Raw genomic sequence first — 6,000 nt, 5'->3', positions numbered from 1 at the left:
GAAAACAAACCTCACCCTGCAAGCATCCACACAGACTGTGCAAATCCCGTTGTGCCCTGTGAGGACAGGAAAGCCACCAGGTTTGCAGCCACATAGGACAAGGTTGGCCTGCCCAGCCCTCCACCTGTGCACGCACTGAATACTGCCCAAGGATGTTTTTCAGTGAGCTCCAAGCCACACACAGCAAACTTCTCACACCAACGCTATTTACCTCTGTGGCAAAATAACCTGCTGATTGTGCAGCGGCAGATTAAAGGGCTCTTAATATCTTTATTGGGTACAAGATACACAAACTCAGCCTAGTATCTGTTCTCAAGTGGGAAAAAAAATGTGAAGGCAAAACTAAATGATCGAGAGAGAGCTCAGCACTTTATCAGCCTTTTTACAATGTGCTCAGGCTTGCAGATTACAGAGCCTTGCGTGCGTTTGTGTAAATATTCACAGTGGTACGATATCCTTAAAGGGACACTTGTAGGGAGGACCCAGCCCACATTGCCCCCTCTCTTCTGGCACTGCACCAGCCCGGCTGTAACTCCATGCCTGCATTTTGCAGGAAGGTGGCTTCCTCTTCTCTTCTAGAGGACCCTGAAATGTCACCCAGGCTTTTTGCTGTCCTACGGGGAATGTCACCAGAGCTGGAGCTGGCAGCACGAAGGTCGGGGCGAGGTGAACCTCACCCTCTGTGGAGGCTGATGATAATTTATCCTTTCCCGCTGATGGATTAGAAGCATTTTATCACTCTGTGTCCTGCCTCCAGCATCAGAGGTAGTGGGTGCTGGTCTTCTTGATGCTCTTGGGGGAGAAGAGGAGTGACAGGGTGACACCAAAAGCCCATATCCTAAAGACACCGAAGCCAAACTGTCAGCTGGGCAGCATCCCCTCTGTGCACTGTTTTGGGTTTCTGCTGCCTCCCTCCACCACAATACCCATCCTCCTTGTGTGTAGCTGTCTTTCTGTCTTTTTCCTTATTTTCTGGCTTGCAGCTGGGCTTTGAGGAAGAGTACAGGGGTTACTGCACTGGGGAATCACAGCCGTGGTTGCGGTGGGCTGTGCTGGAGCCTGTGCTGAGAGCTTTCACTTCCCTTCACAGACATTACCCTGGTGAAGGCAGCAGGTCTTCATTTTTTGTTTGTTTTGTTTTGTTTTCTTCAAATTTCTTGTCTTCAGGAGGAAATGAAAGCACGGCCCTTCTGGCACTGGTAGTTTTTCCTTTGGTCTCCAGACCTCGGTCAGCTGTTAGGTCTCCTGTAGGCTTCCAGGCAGCCCCACAGAGCAGGAAGCACTGCAGGGGTGAAGCAGGTCTGGAGGTCACCCATCAAATCTTTACCACAGCTTAAGAACTTCTGCATTTCTAGGATCATGATGAAAAAGTACAGACAAAAAGGGTATCTACTGCAGAGCTTCATCCTGGAGCAGAGCCAAGCTGCTTATGAAGGGGAGGAAGCAGAGACAGCTGAAATCCCACAGTCCCCACTTAGCTGGAGCAGCTTGGTGCAGCCCCGCTGGTGTTTCTGAAGCTGCTTTGTGCTGGAGGATGCTGGAACAGATGACCTGAGAGGTCCCTTCCAACCTAAACCATTCCTTGATTGTATGTTCTCACCTGGCAGCAGCAGGTGAGGGACATGGACGGTATCACTCCTGCTCCTTAGCCCCTGGCCTGCTGGTTGGCTTGGGGCCACTCAGCACCACAGTCAAAGCAGGATCCAGCTTCCAGGGACCCAAGATGTGGTCCAAGCAAGGCCTGTGGCAGCCTGTCACCTCTCCCAGGTGCCATACAGAGGCAGGTAGCATTTTCTTGGTGAAAACCACCCAGGAAGAAAATCCCAGAACCTTGAGCCTACAGGGAAGGGTCAGAGCCACTCCAGTACCTGGGCTGGAAGCTGAGCTCATGAAAATGTCACGGCAATGGGGGACATCCTCAGGCAAGGGGAATTGCCCGTCCCTTGGTGTCCTCAGCTCAGAGATAGAGTCAATAGCCGGGGTGATGGGGTTGGGTTAGCAGAGCAGAGTAATAGTTTGCCTGGGGATACTGGGGGGTCTCTGATGCCGTGGCTGTTCAGGCACACAGGCCGCACAGCCAAATATTTCCCCCCCGGGTCAAACCCTCCTGGATCTGTAAGTCTCACCATCCAGAGCGACACAGCCACGTCTGTGCCGAATTGCTGCTCCGCTGCCTTCGGGAACAGTGACACACAGGGCAAAGGGACGGGGAAGCCTCTGGCCACCGTTGTCACCACCTCTGCCCCGATCCCAAAGCCCCAGGCACGTCCCCAGCCGTCAGCACGTGCCAACAAAAGCACTAGCTGGGAGCCCAGCCCTGCTGCAGCGAGCCAGAAGGGCTTCTCGCCTGCCCTGCTTGTGGTCCAGTGGCCGCGGCAGCGGGTCAGTGGGTTTGGCCGAGGCGTGCTGCCCCGAGCCGCATGCTGCTCACCAGCTCCCAACAGCTCCTTCGGTTTCTGTTCCCCAGCCACCCTTCTTTCATTTTCTGTGTGTTCTTTTTTTTAACTATAAATAGCCCCAAGAGGGACTTCCCATCCTCAAGGAGGAAGAGGCAATTAATCCTTCCCAAAGGAAGTCTACAGGAAGCCTGGAGGACCTTTCTCACCCAAGAATAAACCATGCCCAACAACAGCCCTGGACAGGAAACATCGGAGGCAGCAAACAGAGCTGATGCTGCCAGGAGCAAGGCTTCTGAGCACTTCGTGGAGGAAAAGCAGCTGCTGTTAGTTCATTAACATGCCCGGTGGCTCCTTGCACGGCCCCGCTCTGGCTTTTTACACACCTTGGGCACGTGTCTGGGGCTCTGGAGGGGTGGATTTGCCCCAAGAGCAAGGTGGCAGCCTGCTGATGGGCTGCAGAGGTGCCAGAGCCAGTACAAAACTCAGAAAACTTCTGCACAAGGTTAGTATAGAGACCACAAGGTACTCTGGGGCTGAATTCAAACAAGCACACGCAAGCCTGGAAATACATCTGAGCTGGCAGAAGATCTTAGCCGAGCGCACACATCCACCTGCACAGCCTCCATCCCTTCCTCCTTTATTCACACCCAGCACAAGGGCTTGCACATGGAGCTCGGGGCTTGCCCTCCTGCTAGCAGGCACGAGGACACATCTGGCTCACACACCACAGCGTGATTAATCCCCAGCAAAGCTTCTGGGTTTGGCTTTGTGGCTGCCCACAGTTCAAGGTGCTTTGCGGGGTTATCCAGATGCCTCTCTCGCATTTATGGGGCGAGGGATGGGTCTCCTAGGACTGGGGCAAAACCAGGGGGGTGGGAAAAAAAGACAATTCAAAAAATGGCAAAAAAAGCAAGATGTCCCTGGCATGGAGTACCACCGTAGGCTGTTTGCTGGGCAGGTTTGGCCAAGCTCCAATCCCCAGCCCCGCAGCAGGCAGCCCCAGGCCCCCAGGATTTTCTTTTCTTAGCCTCCTCTACTGGAGGAAGGCATGTAGCTCCTCGGAAGGCTATTTTAAAGGCGTTGTTTGCCATCTAGTGGGAAAATAGTGTCTGGGCATCCTTCTTGACTGCTCTGAGCCTGGGGGAGTATGGGGCTTGGGGTCTTGGCCCACGTGGGAGTTCTGGGGAGAAGGAAATGAGGATAGGTGCTGCTGCACAGCTTCCTGCACAGCTTTGCCTCCCCAGGCAGCTCACTGGCCCTTTGCAGCCAGGTGCAGATGCACAAGAAAAGAAAAAAAAAAAAAAAAAGCTGGCAGGGAAACCCAGTGCTTGGTGAGCTCGTTGAAAGTGCTGCTGCTGAGCTGAGGCGGGGAACGGCCATTTGCGGAGAGCATCACGAGCAGCACTGCTTGGGTACAGCTAAGCTGCTGGTTTAGCCTCCCAGCACCTCTGTGTCCCTGCGTTTGGCGTTTCTAGGCCATGAAAGACAAAAAGTGTCCTGGAGGCAGGGAGGAGGCAACCACAGCAAACAGGGAGAGAAAGAAACAAGCCTTTTGTGCAGGGAGAAGCCTATAACAGGGCAGCAAGAAGAGGCGTCTCAGGCCTCTCCTCTCCCCACATTTGGGTGCCAGCACATCTGGCCTGCCAGGTGATGCCCAGCTTTCTCTTTCAGGAAATAGAGCTGGTGCTGGGCACAGAGTTTGCAGCTATAAAGGGAGGCAGGATAAGAAAAGGGAGCATGGGTAACCTCCGGGGTCTCCAGCATGCTCTTGCAAGACCCCAGGCAGAGATATCCCACTCACAGCTGAATTTAAATTTACAGCCAAGTGAATGCCCAGCACTGGGTTTTTAAAGCATTTGTGTCTGGATTTGCTGTGTCCCTGGGGCAGAATCCCTGCCCTGCTCCCCCTGCCTGGACAGCATGAGACCAGCAGGGTGGAGATGCCCCTCTCTGCCTGGCACAGGGGATGACTTTCTGTTGATTCAGGCTCTGTCTCCTCATGCCAGCCATGTTGCCACTTCCATGGGGACTGGACGTGTGGGTCACACACTGGACCTGTCCCCAAATACTGTCCTCGCTCTGCCAACGGGCCTTCCATTGCCAGCCTTACGCACTTGGATTCCCAGCTGTCCTCACAAACCAGTCTCTGCACGAGCATCTTTGATGCTTAGGATAGTATTTGGGTGTCCAAATGGTTCATCTGCCTATCCGTCCATTTGTCCATCTCTGCCTCCCTCCCTCTGTCTGTCCAGTTCTTGCATCCCTCTATATATCTGGCTCCTTCCTCCAACCCATGCACCCTTCCCTCCCTACTGATTCAGTCTGTGTATGTTTTCCTTCCTTTCTCCCTTGCCCCAGGACATACACATGATTCATTCCCTTGTATTTCCTAGGATCTACCAGGACTGCTTCTTTGTCTTTCCTGGAGGAAAAGGGAAGAGAGCAGCAGGAGAGTGACGTGAGGGCTCTTTTGCAGACAACCTGCCTCCTCCTGTGCAAAGCACAGTGATGGGGGAGAGGCGTTGGGGCAGTGATGGGGAAGAGGAGTTGGGGCTCGAGGGCCAGCCCAGGCATTTAGGGCAGGACCTGCGCCACCCAAGCGACCTGGGCACAGCTGCACAGCCCATGACCCATCACGGTGGCTGCAGCAAGGCAGGACTGGCAGCACCACTGCTTGCCCTGGGTGCGTCCCGGCAGGGCTCCAGACTCCTACAAGCTCAGCCACGAGCCAGAGCCACCAAAGAGCCCGAGCCCTGAAGGAAGTGCCCTGGCCCGGCGGTGGGACAGGGAGGTGCCGGCACTGGGACTGCTCTCATGGTCCCTTCCTGTTTTTCTCCTCCGCAGCTTGGAGGCAAAGTTGACTTTGGCATCTGGAGGCCTCTCCTTTATCCCAGATTACTGCTCACCCCAGCCTCACGCCTCACTGCTCCGGAGGAGTGCTGCGCTCCCCGCGTCCTGTGCCAGCTCAAGCTCTCAGGGCACACAGCCCCCGGCAGTATAGCTATGCACTATACCTTCAGACCCCCAAACACTTTGCTTCATGCTTCCCTGGGCTCCCAGGCTGCCCATGTATCACATTTATGGGCTGCTGGGGGACGCGGGCATGGCTCTGGGCACCAGCAAGGTTCCTGTGGTCCCTGCCAGCTCCCCTGCTCCACTAGCCAGCAGCAATTCCCTTTTATTTGGAGCAAGCCTGGACTCCCTGGAGGAGCTTATAAGCAGGGCAGGATGTGGGGGCCGGAGCTGTTGGCTCACACTCTCCCATTTTCTGGCCATTGCACTCCTGAGGCACAAGCAGGCATCCGCCTCTAAACCAGCACCAGGTGCTGGCAACACGCAGCTCACTTTGCAAATGCTATGGGATGGGTGTTGTACGTGTTCAACAGCATCCTATGGACAACCACAGCCCTGATTCCCTCCACAGTGCTGTTCAAGTGGGATCTGATGGTGGCAAGAACTGTTTTCAAGGCAGGAAGGGCTGTCCATAGGGTGCCGGGGACCAAGGGGAGATGAAGGTGGCTGTGGCACATCAGGAAGAGGGGCACAGCTGGGCTGGGCGCTGCAGGCTTGGCTCCCAGCCCAGTATGGCACCATCCCAGCA

The sequence above is a fragment of the Cygnus olor genome, chromosome Z (genome assembly GCF_009769625.2).
Source record: "Cygnus olor isolate bCygOlo1 chromosome Z, bCygOlo1.pri.v2, whole genome shotgun sequence".
Lineage (NCBI taxonomy): Eukaryota > Metazoa > Chordata > Aves > Anseriformes > Anatidae > Cygnus > Cygnus olor.
The sequence above is the reverse complement of the archived record's forward strand: the minus strand, read 5'-3'. Positions refer to the sequence as shown.